Source organism: Scyliorhinus canicula, chromosome 7 (assembly GCF_902713615.1).
Source record: "Scyliorhinus canicula chromosome 7, sScyCan1.1, whole genome shotgun sequence".
NCBI classification, from domain to species: Eukaryota; Metazoa; Chordata; class Chondrichthyes; order Carcharhiniformes; family Scyliorhinidae; genus Scyliorhinus; species Scyliorhinus canicula.
The window spans coordinates 8,663,116-8,678,087 of NC_052152.1; positions in this window are offsets into that span (position 1 = coordinate 8,663,116).

Sequence of the window (14,972 nt, forward strand, 5' to 3'; positions counted from 1 at the left end):
CCGGAGGAAACCCACGCAGACTCGGGGAGAACATGCAGACTCTGCACCAACAGTGACCCAAGCCGTGAATCGATCCTGGAGCTTTGAAGCAACTGTGCTAACCACTATGCTACCATGCCGCCCCAAAACATTTATTAAACAAGAACATTTTAGATATAATACGTACGAATTAAGAGCAGAAGTAGTCAATTCAGCCCTGTGAGTCTGCTCTGCCATTCAATCAGATCATGGATGACCTCTTCCTGGTCTCAAATCTACCTCCCCACCTGTTGCCAATATACCTTTTAATACGTTTTTTAATCAAAAGCATATCTATGTCTTTCTTTAATCCATTTAATGACTCAGATTCCACCGCACTATGAGGCAGCGGGTTCCACAAATTCAGCACCCTCTGCAAGAAGTAGTTCCTCCTCATCTCAATTCTAAATCTACTGCCTCTCAATCCATATACGCTAATCCTTCACCCTTACAGATGTACACAGATTTGTAAAGATAACACAAGTTACAGTTAATTTAATACGCCAATGATCTTAGGAATTACAAAGTCCACGTAAACCAATAGGCGAAATGAGGTCAGGCACATCACACTCCCATCAAATCCGCTCAGATACTTTTCACACTGAGCTAACTGGTCTCACTGGAACTCTGGCTTTCACAAGGGTTTGAAAACTCCGGTGTTGAATGATACACTTGGACTCTTCTCCCAAACAATGCTTTTTCTTGGATGCCTTCGCCAAGGATCCATGTCCAGGATTTCAAGGATCCACATCCAGGATTTCAAAGTCTCCTTTCGGTATTCCTGGATCGGGTGACTCGGACTTGTCTGGTACTATTAGGGACTCACCCAAAATAGTAGTAAATTAGAAAAGTGTAACATTAAGGGATTAACTGAGAAGGACCAGGGATAAGTCCTAGCCAGCATAATAAAGTAATAAGTAATTCTAATGATTAATACCAATGATAAGTAGAATTGGGCAAGGAGACTAAGTGAAAGTAAGAGGAGTATCTTTTAAAGATTACGTAATTTGAAAAATTATCAAGTATAACAAAGTACATTTAAATTTAAGACATGGCAGGTGCAGACAGCAGAGTAGACTGTGTGACCTGTCATATGTGGGAGGTCATGGACCCTCCCAGCATCCAAGATGACCACGTGCAGGGAGTGCTCCCAACTGCGGAAACTTAAACTTCATTTTTTTGTGCTCAAACAGCGGCTGGAGACAATGCGGTGCATCCACAAGGCTGAGGATTACATGGATAGCATGTGTAGAGAGATGGTCACATCGCAGCTCAAGGGACTGGAAGAAAGAAGGGTGGCCACCAGGCAGTCCAGGGGACAGGAGCCCCCTGAGATCCTGCTCTCAAATCGGTTTTCCATTTTGTAAACTGATGGTTCCTCAAAAGAATTCAGTCAGAGCCAAACTTCTGGTACCACAAGTGGCCTGACTGTACAAGAGGGCAGGAAGAAAGAATGATAGTGATAAGGGATTTCTTAGGGGAACAGACAGGTGTTTTTGTGGCCGCAGACATGACTCCAGGATGGTATGTTGCCCCCTTGGATCAGGGTTGGGAAATTCACTGAACAGGGCGTCCGAAAGGGGGAGGGTGGAAAGTCAGAGGTCGAGGTGCAGATTGGTACCAATGATATAGGTAGAAATGAAGGATGAGGTCTTGCAACAAGAATTTAGGGAGCTAGGCAGCAGATTGAACAGCAGGATCTCAAAGGTTGTAATCACTGGATTACTCCCGGTGCCACATGCTGGTGAGTACAGAAATAGGACAATGGGACATTGTAGGCTTGTGCAGAAAGTAAGGAGGCATGGGATAGTGGGAAATTTGGCCAGTTGGATAACAAACTGGCTAACCGATAGAAGACAGAGAGTGGTGGTGGATGGCAAATATTCAGCCTGGAGCCCAGTTATCAGTGGTGTACCACAGGGATCAGTTCTGGGTCCTCTGCTGTTTGTGATTTTCATTAACGACTTGGATGAGGGAGTTGAAGGGTGGGTCAGCAAATTTGCAAATGATACGAAGATTTGTGGAGTTGTGGATAGTGAGGAGGGCTGTTGTCGGCTTCAAAGAGACATAGATAGAATGCAGAGCTGGGCCGAGAAGTGGCAGATGGAGTTTAACCCTGATAAGTGTGAGGTTGTCCATTTTGGAAGGACAAATATGAATGCGGAATACAGGGTTAACGGTAGGGTTCTTGGCAATGTGGAGGAGCAGAGAGATCTTGGGGTCTATGTTCATAGGTCTTTGAAAGTTGGCACTCAAGTGGATAGAGCTGTGAAGAAGGCCTATGGTGTGCTAGCGTTCATTAGCAGAGGGATTGAATTTAAGAGCCGTGAGGTGATGATGCAGCTGTACAAAACCTTGGTCAGGCCACATTTGGAGTACTGTGTGCAGTTCTGGTCACCTCATTTTAGGAAGGATGTGGAAGCTTTGGAAAAGGTGCAAAGGAGATTTACCAGGATGTTGCCTGGAATGGAGAGTAGGTCATACGAGGAAAGGTTGAGGGTGCTAGGCCTTTTCTCATTAGAACGGAGAAGGATGAGGGGTGACTTGATAGAGGTTTATAAGATGATTAGGGGAATAGATAGAGTAGACAGTCAGAGACTTTTTCCCCGGGTGAAACACACCATTACAAGAGGACATAAATTTAAGATAAATGGTGGAAGATATAGAGGGGATGTCAGAGGTAGGTTCTTTACCCAGAGAGTAGTGGGGGCATGGAATGCACTGCCTGTGGAAGTAGTTGAGTCGGAAACGTTAGGGACCTTCAAGCGGCTATTGGATAGGTACATGGATTAGGGTAGAATAATGGAGTGTAGGTTAACTTCTTAAGGGCAGCACGTTAGCATTGTGGATAGCACAATTGCTTCACAGCTCCAGGGTCCCAAGTTCGATTTCGACTTGGCTCACTGTCTGTGTGGAGTCTGCACATCCTCCCCGTGACTGCGTGGGTTTCCTCCGGGTACTCCGGTTTCCTCCCACAGTCCAAAGATGTGCAGGTTGGGTGGATTGGCCATGTAAAATTGTCCAAAATTCTTTGATTAACCCATGACAAAATTTCGGCGCAACATCGTGGGCCGAAGGGCCTGTTCTGTGCTGTATTTATCTATCTATCTAAAAATGTTGGTGCAGGAGGGAGGGTTTTAGATTCCTAGATCACTGGGGCCGTTTCTGGGGAAGGTGGGACATGTACAAGTGGGACAGTCTGCACCTGAATCCGAATGGGACTACTTTCCTTGTGGAATGGGGGGTGGTGGGTGGGCATTGCTAGTGCTGTTGGGAGGTTTTTAGACTAGCTCGGCAGGAAGAGGAGATGCAGAGCGTTAGTACAATAGGGGCACCACAGTAAAGTAACCAAAACAGAGGGACTTCAGCCATGTTGAGGTCGAAGGGAGTAAGGTGGGTAAGGTAAAGTCACCATAGTCCCAAATGACCATCGGCTGCTTTCCCCTATGAGGGGAAGGACTGACTGCTGGAAATTTAACCTGAGGATCACCACATCTCAGGAAAAGGGCAAGGTTGGGAAGGAACAACCTGAACCAGTACAGGAATTGAGCGCACGCTGCTGGCATTGCTCGGCATCAAGAACATGCTGTTTAGCCAACTGAGCTAAACCAGCCCAAGGGAATAAAGCGAGGCTGGGTGACCTCTACTTTAATGCTGGGAAAATTATTGATAAGACTGAAGAGTTAAGGCCGTGAATTGACACATGAAATTGTGATATTGTTGCCATCACAGAGATGTGGTTGAGGAACGAGGCAGGATTGACAACTCAACGTTTGCGGTGTAGGATCTTTAAGTGAGACAGAGGAGGGTGTAAAAGAGGAGGTGGTATCGCATTGTTACTTAAGGCATCAGTTACCTCAGTCAGGAGGGATGATATCTTCGAAGGGTCTTCAAATTAGGCTTTGTGGATCGAATTTAGGAATAAAAAGGGGCAAGTCACATTGCTTGGAGTGTATTATAGGCCCCCAAACAATCAGCAGGCAAACGTGCAGAAAATTCACCAATGTCTGTAAAAATAATAATGGAGTAATTACTTCGGAGATTTCAACTTCTCACCATCAATTGGGATTGTCACCGGACAAAGGGCTTAGAGGGGGCGGATTTCTTGAAATGTGTTCAGGAGAGCTTTTTATGTCAATATGTAGAAGGTCTAAGAAGGGCCGGCGCTAATTCTAGGGAACAAAGCTGGACAGGTGTTCAAGGTGGCCGTGGGGGAGCATTTTACTGTACATACTTCTGTACAGTATGACTCTATGGATCTCCACGTGCAGTCACGTCTCCATGCAAACTCTCAGGTATCCAGGCACATCAACAGAACACCACTGCTTCACAGGCTGTATTAAGGTGTCACCAACATTTGGACTGCTTCAGATATCAGGCTTCTCGCAATCTGACATCTCCAGGTCTGCATTTTGCAGCCCTTTCTTTGAATGGGAGTCATTCTCTGCCCTTTAACTTCAATGAACAGGGCCTTGGTGATACTCCACACCTGGAGTATTGTGTGCAGTTTTGGTCTCCTTCTTTGAAGAAGGATGTTCTTGCTCTCGAGGGAGTGCAGCGAAGGTTTACCAGACTGATTCCAGGGATGGTGGGATTGCCATATGAGGAGAGATTGACTAGGTTGGGATTGTTCTTGTTGGAGTTCAGAAAAATGAGGGGTGATCTCATAGAGACTTATAAAATTCTAATAGGACTAGACAGGGTAGATGCAGGGAAGATGTTACCAAAGAGGGGTCAATTACTCGGGGGCATAGCTTTAAAGTGCGAGGGGCAAGGTTTAGAGGAGATGTACGAGGCAAGTTTTTTACACAGAGGGTAGTGGGTGCCTGGAACGTGCTGCTGGAGGAGGTGGTGGAAGCAAGGACGAGAGTGACGTTTAAGGAGCATCTTGACAAATACATGACTAGGATGGGAATAGGGAGATACGGACCCTGGAAGTGTAGAAGATTTTAGTTTAGACGGGCAGCATGGTCGGCGCAGGCTTGGAGGGCCGAATGGCCTGTTCCTGTGCTGTACTTTTCTTTGTTCTTTGTTATGATGGGTGTGTCCAGAATCAGGGGTCACAGCCTGAGGATTCAGGGTAAACCATTTTGGACAGAGATAAGGAGACATTTCTTTACACAAAGAGTAGTGAGCCTGTGGAATTCATTCCCACAGGAAGTTGATGCTAAAACTTTGAATATATTCAAGAGGCGGCTGGATATAGCACTCAAAGGCTATGGGGAGAAAGCAGGATTAGGGTATTGAGTTGCATAATCAGCCATGATCGTGATGATTGGCGGAGCAGGCTCGAAAGGCCAAAAGGCCTCCTCCTGCTCTTATCTTCTATGTATCTATGTAAGTACCTTGTTAAGATTCCGGTTCTTTGTCGCTCTGTCCTCAGTCTTCCTCCACCTTTTCTCATTTAGTTTCCTGGTTTCTGGAACTTTCTGTTCCTTTGCTTTGGGAGTTTGTTTTCTGCATCCAGTACTGTCCTTCCTGGAATGGTAGTTCCTGTGAAAACACCTTGCTTCTTGGGTTACCTGGTTCCAACTGAACTGCTTCTGTTTTTCAATGTGGGCCTCTGGTTTTGAAGCAACAGCTTCATTTAAAAAAAAAAAATTTTTATTGAAAAATTTTGAATTTATACAACATCAAACAATACTAAAATACCAACAATAACAGTAATGACAACAATCATGAACCTTCGCCCCTCCTCAATGAACAACCCAACATATTAACAACAACTTAAATTAACGCAATGTTAAGTTACATAACCGTGGCGAAAAAAATAGAAACTATAATAAGGAACACCCCCCCCCCCCTTGCCCCCCCCCCCCCACTCTCTCTCTCTCTCCCCCCCCCCCCCCCCCCCCCCTCTCTCCCCCCGGGGTTGCTGCTGCTATTGACCAAGATACCTATCTTTGAGCCAGGAAGTCCAGAAAAGGCTGCCACCGTTTATAGAACCCTTGTATTGATCCTCTCAGGGCAAATTTGACCCTTTCCTACTTTATAAATCCCGCCATGTCACTGATCCAGGTCTCCACACTTGGGGGCCTCGCATCCTTCCACTGCAGCAAGATCCTCCGCCGGGCTACTAGGGACGCAAAGGCCAGGACACCGGCCTCTTTCGCCTCCTGCACTCCCGGCTCTACCGCAACTCCAAAAATCGTGAGTCCCCACCCTGGTTTGACCCTGGATCCAACCACCCTCGACACCGTCCCCGCCACCCCCTTCCAGAATTCTTCCAGTGCTGGGCATGCCCAGAACATATGGGCATGATGCATGATTCACTGGACTCCCCGAACATCTGGTGCACCTGTCCTCACCCCCAAAGAACCTACTCATCCTAGTCCCGGACATGTGGGCCCCGTGCAGCACCTTAAATTGGATGAGACTAAGCCTCGCACATGAGGAGGAAGAGTTGACTCTCTCCAAGGCATCCGCCCAAGTCCCGTCCTCAATCTGCTCTCCAAGTTCCCCCTCCCATTTAGCCTTCAGCTCCTCCACTGACGACTCCTCCACCTCCTGCATTACCTTATAGATGTCAGACACCTTCCCCTCTCTGACCCACACCCCCGAAAGCACTCTGTCCATCGTCCCCCGCGAGGGCAGCAAAGAGAATCCCTCTACCTGTCGCCTAGCAAACGCCTTTACCTGCAAGTATCTGAACATGTTCCCTTGGGGAAGCCCAAATTTATCTTCCAGTTCCCCCAGGCCCGCAAACCTCCCGCCAATAAACAGTCCCTCAATTTACTGATGCCCACCCTTTGCCACCCACTAAATCCCCCATCCTTGTTCCCCGGGATGAACCGATGATTGCCACCCAATGGAGCCTCCATCGAGCCCCCTGTTTCCCCCCTATGCCGTCTCCACTGTCCCCAGATTCTTAGGGTCGCCGCTACCACCGGGCTCGTGGTAAACCTCTTAGGGGAGAGTGGCAACGGCGCCGTTACCATGGCACCCAGGCTCGTACCTCTACATGACGCCATCTCCATTCTTTTCCACGCCGCCCCTCCCCTCTCCATCACCTATTTACGCACCATTGACACATTTGCTGCCCATTAGTACCCCAAAAGGTTGGGCAGCGCCAGCCCGCCTCTATCCCTCCCTCGCTCCAGGAAAACCCTCTTCACTCTCGGAGTCCCGTGCCCACGCAAAGCTCAAGATACTGCTAGTCACTCTCCTAAAGAAGGCCCTGGGGATGAAGATGGGCAGGCACTGAAAGAGGAACAAGAACCTCGGAAGCACCGTCATTTTGACGGACTGCACCCTCCCCGCCAACGACAATGGCAGCATGTCCCACCTCTTGAACTCCTCCTCCATCTGACCTACAAGTCTGGTGAAATTATGTTTGTGAAGAGTCCCCCAGTCCCTGGCCACCTGCACCCCCAGGTACCTAAAGCTCTCCCCTGCCCGCCTAAGCGGGAGCCTACCAATTCCTTCCTCCTGGTCTCCAGGGTGCACCACAAACACCTCACTCTTGCCTAAATTTAGTTTATAACCTGAAAAGGTCCCAAACTCAGCTAGCAGCTCCATCACCCCCGGCATCCCTCCCACCGGATCCGCCACATACAGTAACAGGTCATCGGCATACAACGACACCCTATGTTCCTCCCCACCTCGCAACAAACCTCTCCACCTCTCTGAATCCCTCAACGCCATCGCCAGCGGCTCGATTGCCAATGCAAACAACAATGGGGACAGGGGGCGCAACCCTGCCTGGCCCCTCGGTAAAGCCGGAAGTACTCCGACCACCTCCCATTCGTGGCCACGCACGCCATTGGGGCCTCATATAGCAGCCTCACCCATCTAATAAACCCTTCACCAAATCCAAACCTCCCCAACACCTCCCATAAGTACCCCCACTCCACTCTATCGAAGGCCTTCTCCGCATCCAGTGCCACCACTATCTCTGCCTCCCCCTCAATCGCCGGCATCATGATGACATTTAACAATCTCCGCACATTCGTGTTCAGCTGCCTTCCCTTCACAAATCCTGTCTGGTCCTCGTGTACAACCCCTGGCACACAGTCCTCTATCCTGGTGGCCAGGATTTTTGCCAGCACCTTGGCATCTACGTTGAGGAGAGATATGGGCCTGTATGAACCACACTGCTGGGGGTCCTTGTCCCTCTTTCAGATTAACGAGATCAGCGCCTGCGACATCGTCGGGGGCAAAGTCCCCCCTTCCCACGCTTCATTAAGTGTCCGCACCAGCAAGGGGCCCACTATGACCACAAACTTTTTATAAAATTCCACCGGGAACCCATCCGGCCCCGGTGCCTTCCCTGACTGCATCTGCCCGATCCCCTTAACTAGCTCCTCCAGCTCAATCGGCGCACCCAACCCCCCCACCTGCTCCTCCTGCACCTTCGGGAAAGAAAGCCCATCGAGGAACCTCTCTATTCCCCTCCTCTCCCCCGTTGGCTCCGACCGGTACAGTTCCCCGTAAAAGTCCTTGAAGACCTCATTCACCTCTACCCCCTTCCGCACCACATTCCCACTCTTGTCTCTCACTCCAGCAATTTCCTTAGCCGCATCCCGCTTGCGGAGCTGATGAGCCAGCATCCTACTCGCCTTTTCACCATGTTCGTACACTGCTCCTTGTGCCTTCCTCCACTGTGCCTCCGCCTTTCTAGTGGTCAGCAAATCAAATTTAGCCTGCAGGCTGCGCCTCTCCACCAACAGTCCCTCCTCTGGTGCCTCTGCGTACCTCCTGTCTACCTCCAGCATCCTTCCCACCAGTCTATCCCTCTCACTCCTGTCGCTCCTCTCCCTGTGTGCCCGGATGGATATCAGCTCCCCACGAATCACTGCCTTCAGGGCTTCCCAGACCATCCCCACCTGAACCTCCCCCGTATCATTCACCTTGAAGTACCCCTCAATACTTGCCCGGACCCTCCTACACACCTCCTCCTCCGCCAACAACCCCACATCCAACCGCCACAACGGACGTTGGTCCCGCACCTCCCCCACCTCCAACTCTATCCAATGCGGAGAGTGGTCGGAAATTGCAATGGCCGAATACTCGGCCTCCTCCACTCTCGGAATCAGTCCCCTACTCACCACGAAGAAGTCTATCCGAGAGTAGACCCTATGTACGTGGGAGAAGAAAGAGTACTCCCGTGCCCTCGGCCTCGCAAACCTCCATGGATCCACCCCACCCATCTGGTCCATAAACTCTCTCAGTACCTTGGCCGCCGCCGGCCTCCTACCCGTCCTAGAGCTGGACCGATCCAGTGAAGGATCCAACACCGTATTGAAGGCCCCCCCCCCCCTCCCCCCCCTTCCTCCATGATCAGACCTCCCGCCTCTAGATCCGGGACCCGTCCCAACACACACCTCATAAAGCCCGCATCGTCCCAATTTGGGGCATACACACTAGCCAGTACCACCTTCTCTCCTTGTAGCCTGCCCCTAACCATAACATACCTACCCCCCTTATCCGCCACCACCTCCGATGCCTCAAACGACACATTTTTCCCCACCAGAATCGCCACTCCCCGGTTCTTCACATCCAACCCAGAGTGGAAAACTTGCCCCACCCACCCCGTCCTCAGACGGACCTGGTCCTTCAGGTGGGTCTCCTGAAGCATTGCCACATCTGCCTTTAGCTCCCTCAGCTGAGCAAGTACCCTCGACCGCTTCACCGGCCCATTCAATCCTCTCGCATTCCAGGTGACCAACCGGATCAGAGGGCGTCCCGCCCCCCATCCCGGCGACTAGCCATAGCCCGTCGACTGCCCGCCCCAGGCCAGCACCCCCCGCCCGACCCAGTCCCCGCAGCGACAACACCTCACCTCTGTCCCCCCAGCCCCCACCAGCTCCTTCTTGACCCTACCAGCAGCAACCCGGTATTCCCCTTTCCCCCCTCCCTCCCCCCAGGCTAGGAACCCTCCTAGCCGCGAACCGTCCTCCATTGTACATCCGTGGGTCAACTAACTTCTGGTGACCCCGGAAACTCCCGCCAATAACCCGACCCCTCCCAAAGTGGGATCATCCCCCATCCTATCCCTCCTCCAGGCACCGCTCCAGCACAGGGAAGAACCAGTTAAGGCCCCGCCTCCCCCCATCATCGTCTACACCCCCCAGCCCCGCAGCGCGGGAAACCAGAGGAAAGCCCGCACTTTCGCACTGCCCCACCACACCCTTCTGACGCAGCTCCCAAATACCAGCCCCACTCCATACCCCCAACCCGACATAGAATACAACAAACCCCCCCAACCCTCCCCGCAAGATACAAAACTCAAACAATGCCCCACAGCAAAAAAAACAGAACAACACCCCCATAAATAACTATATCAAAATTGCAAAAGTACAGAACAAGAGAACACAGCAACAGCAGAAACCAGCAATAAAGTATTACAACCGACCCCGCAACCCCCAACCCCTAGTCCAAGTCCAGTTGCTCCGTCCGCATGAAGGCCCACGCCTCCTCCGGGGAATCAAAATAATAATGCCGGTCCGAATAAGTTACCCACAGGCGCACAGGCTGCAACATTCCGAACTTTATCTTCTTCTTGTAAAGCACCTCTTTTGTCCGATTAAACCCGGACCGCCGCTTAGCCACCTCCGCACTCCAATCCTGGTAGATCCGTACTACCCCATTCTCCCAGTTGCTGCTCTTCACCTTCTTGGCCCAGCGCAGCACGCACTCCCGATCACTGAACTGGTGGAACCTCACCAGCACCGCACGCGGGTGTTCATTCTCCTTAGGCCTCCTGGCCAGTACTCTGTGTGCTCCCTCCAGCTCCAAGGGCAGATGGAAAGACCTGGCCCCCACTAGCGAGTTCAGCATCGTGGCCACGTAGGTTGTCAGGTCCGACCCCTCCAGCCCCTCCGCAAGGCCCAAGATCCGCAGATTGTTCCGCCTCATGTGGTGATCAAGCTCCTCGAAGTGGTCCTGCCACTTCTTGTGGAGTGCCTCGTGCCCCTCCACCTTATTCACGAGGACCACGGCCTCCTCCTCTCATTCAGTGGACTGAGTCTGCAACTCCTTGATGGCAGCACCCTGGGTCGTCTGAATCTCCGAGAGCCTTTTGTCCGTTTCCTGCAGAGAGCTCAGTACCTCGGTCTTGAAATCTGCAAAACAGCGCAGGAGAGCAGCTTGCTGCTCCTGGGCCCACTGCTTCCACTCCTCTGGAGTTCTGCTGGCCGCCATCTTGGATTCCTTCCCCCATTTTTTCTGGGGAGCTGCTGCCGTTTTTTCCCCCTTTCCACTCCGAGTTCAAGTCATGAACTGCGGAGAAAGTCAATCAGCACACCTTCTCCCACCGGGAGACGTCGAAACATTTCCGTTTTGGGCTCTAAAAAGAGCCAAAAAGTCAGTTTGAAACGGGAGCTCCCAAATGTGCGGCTTCCTACGTCATCGCCGCCACCGGAAGTCTCAGCTTCATTTTTTTTTTTCAAAATAAATTTAGAGTACCCAATTCATTTTTCCAATTAAGGGGCAATTTAACATGGCCAATCCACCTAGCCTGCACATCTTTGGGTTGTGGGGGTGAAACCCATGCAGACACGGGGAGAATGTGCAAACTCCACACAGACAGTGACCCAGAGCCGGGATCGAACCTGGGACCTCAGCGCCGTGAGGCTGCAGGGCTAACCCACTGCGCCACCGTGCTGCCCTCAGCTTCATTTAAAAAAAAACTCAGAATTGAATTTATATTGTGAGCCCTTAATTAAAATGCAGGCAAAGTTTAAAGTGAAACTATAGACATGCAGGCAACTTTGTTTAACATGAAGCTAACTAAATTTTAAGCCTTTCAAAGCACACAGAGAAAGAAAATCAAAATTAAACTTAAAGTTATTCCTTATTTCTAATATCCACAAAACAAATATAAATTGTTTCAACCATCTCTATTTCCTAACAGGCCCTGACAAGTTTGCAGCTGCAGTAAACTTGACTCATGCTCCAGAAGAATCCTTCCCCAAGCCAAGCTGTTACAGTATCGCTACAATGCTGAAATCTACCCGACAATTTGAAAAATTGCTCAAGTATGTTCTGCCTGCAAAATTGAGGGCAAATCTAATTCATACAAATACTGCCCCATCAGCCTGTTCTCAATCATTAGCAAAGCTGTAAAGCAGCACATAATCAGCAATAACCAACTCACCATTGCTCAGTTAGATTCCACAAGGGACATTTGCCTCCAGACTTCATTATAGCCTTGATCCAAAACTGGGGGGAAACAAAGAGTAAAAATTTGAGAGGTGAGGCAAAAATGGCAACACTAAGGCAACATTTGAAGTGTAGTATTATCGAATTTCCATAGAATTTACAGAGCAGGAGGAGGCCATTTGGCCCATTCAGGTCTGCACTGGCCCTTGGAAAGAGCACTCTACGTAAGTCTCCACCCTATCCCCGTAACCCCACCGAACCTTTTGGACACAAAGGAGCAATTTATCATGGCCAATCCACCTAACCCACACGTCATTGGACTGTGGGAGGAAACAAGAGCAGCCAGAGGAAACCCACGCAGACACGGGGAGAAAGTGCAAACTCTGCACCGGCAGTCCCCGGAGCGCGGAATCGAACCCGGGCCCCTGGAGCTATGAGGCAGCACTGCTAACCACTGTGCCACCGTGCCGCCCCTGACAAGGACCCCTGACAAAACTGGTCAGTGGGAATTGGGAAATCGCTCCTCTGGTTGGACTCATGCCAAAACACAAAGAATGATGGTTATGGTTGTTAGGCCAATCATCGCAGCCCCAGAACATGGCTGTAGGAGCTTCTCAGAGAAGGGCAAGTCTTCAGCTGCCTCATCAATGACCTTCCTCGGTAATGAGGTTAGAAGTGTTAATGTTTGCTGGTTATTGCGGAATGTTCAGCATCATTAGCAACTCCTCACACACTGAAGCAGTCTCTCTATCCATATGCAGCAAGATCTCGACAACATTTAGACATTCGCTGATAAGTAGCAAGTAACGTTTGTGCCATTCCAGTCGCCATCCAGTGACCATCCCTAATAAGAGATTCTGCTCTTTTGCAGTCAATTGCAGGACCATTGCTGAACCCCTGATCGGAAACACAAATGGATTAGCCATGTAAACACTGTGACTACAAGAACAGGGCAAAGGCTGGGACGTCTGCCTCTCGACACCCCTCAGCCTGTCCACCATCTACAACAATAATAAGAATAATCTTTATTGTCACAAGTAGGCTTACATTAACACTGCAATGAAGTTACTGTGAAAAGCCCCTAGTCGCCACACTCAGGCGCCTGTTCGGGTACACAGAGGGAGAATTCAGAATGTCCAAATTACCCAACAGCACGTCTTTCGGGACTTGTGGGAGGGAACTCCCGGAGCACCCGGAGGAAACCCACGCAGACACGGGGAGAATGAGCAGACTCCGCACAGTGTCCCAAATCAGGAATCGAACCTGGGACCCTGGCGCTGTGAAGCAGTGCTGGCCACTGTGCTATCGTGCCGTACAGAGCACAAGCCAGGAGTGTTATGGAATACTCTCCAGTTTCCTGGAAGAGTGCAGCTCCAACAACACTCAAGAAGCTCGACACCATCCAGGACAAAGCAGCCCCGAAAGACATGCTGTTAGGTGAATTGGACATTCAGATTTCTCCCTCCGTGCACCCGAACAGGCGCCGGAGTGTGGCGACTACGGGATTTTCACAGTTACTTCGTTGCAATGTTAATGTAAGCCTACTTGTGACAATACAGGCTATAATTATTATTGTGATCAGCCCATATCCACCACCTTAAACATTTGTTCCCTCCTTCACCAATGCACAATGGCAGCCGTGTGTACCATCGACAAGGTACATTGCAGCAACAGCCAAGGATTCTTTGGCAGCACCTTCCAAACCCAAGACCTCTACCACCTAGAGAAACGAGGGAAGCAGCAGAATAGGCACACCACCATTGTTCCCCGTCAAGCAACACACAAGCTTGATTTGGAACGAACAAAAGTCCAATCAGAATTCAGTTTACAGGAATCACTCGGTCAGAAAGTGATGAAGAAGCAAAGAAAACGGATGAGAACCACAGAACCTACTCCTCGGATTAAGCAGCAGTTCACCAAATTCTCATGGGCAGTATGTTTTTATTGGTTCATGGGACATGACCGTCGCAGGCTGGGCCAGCATTTATTGCCCATCCCAAATTGCCCTGGAGGGGGCAGTTGAGAGTCAAGAACATTGCTGTGGGTCTGGAGTCACATGTAGGCCAGGTAAGGGCGGCAGATTTCCTTCCCTCAAGGAAATTAGTGAACCAGATGGGTTTTTACGACAATAGACAATGGTTTTATGGTCACTATTAGTACAGTTCGAGGCTTTTCCCCAGGGCGGAATTGAAAATTACAAGTTCATGGTGAGGGGGGGGGGGGGGGGGGTCAGGTCCAGGGGAAGTTTTTTTACCCAGAGGGTGAATGCATTGCCAAGTGATGTGGTTGAGGCAGATATGTTAGCAATCTTTAAGATTTATCTAGATAGACACATGAACAGACAGGGTATAGAAGGAGACAGGTGGTTGGTCTAAATTGGACATGTGATCAGCATAGACTGGGAGGGCCGAATGGCCTGTTCCTGCACTGTACTATTCATTTGTTCATTGGACTTCTGATTCCAGACGTTTTATTGAGTTTCCATGGTGAGATTTGAACCCAGCTCCCCAGATCATTACCCTGCATGTCTGGATTACTAGTCCAGCGAGAATTCCACTATGCCACCACCTCCCCTGGATAGGCAACAAAGTGCTGGCCTTGCCAGGGATGCATGGATCTCATGAACGATTGAAAAAGTATTTTCTGGATTGCTGAGTATTAGAGACATTGTAACCACAGTGAAAATTTACTTGTTCCATTCTCTGAAGAATTTAATCTTACATTTGCTATCTGTGCTTTTGTGGAGCTTTATCATCAAATGTGCCTTGAAGCTGAAAAATCTGGGATGCTTCCAGAAAAAGCACTCAGGAAAGACGTCAGGATGGATTCTCCATTTGGGAGACTGGGTTGGA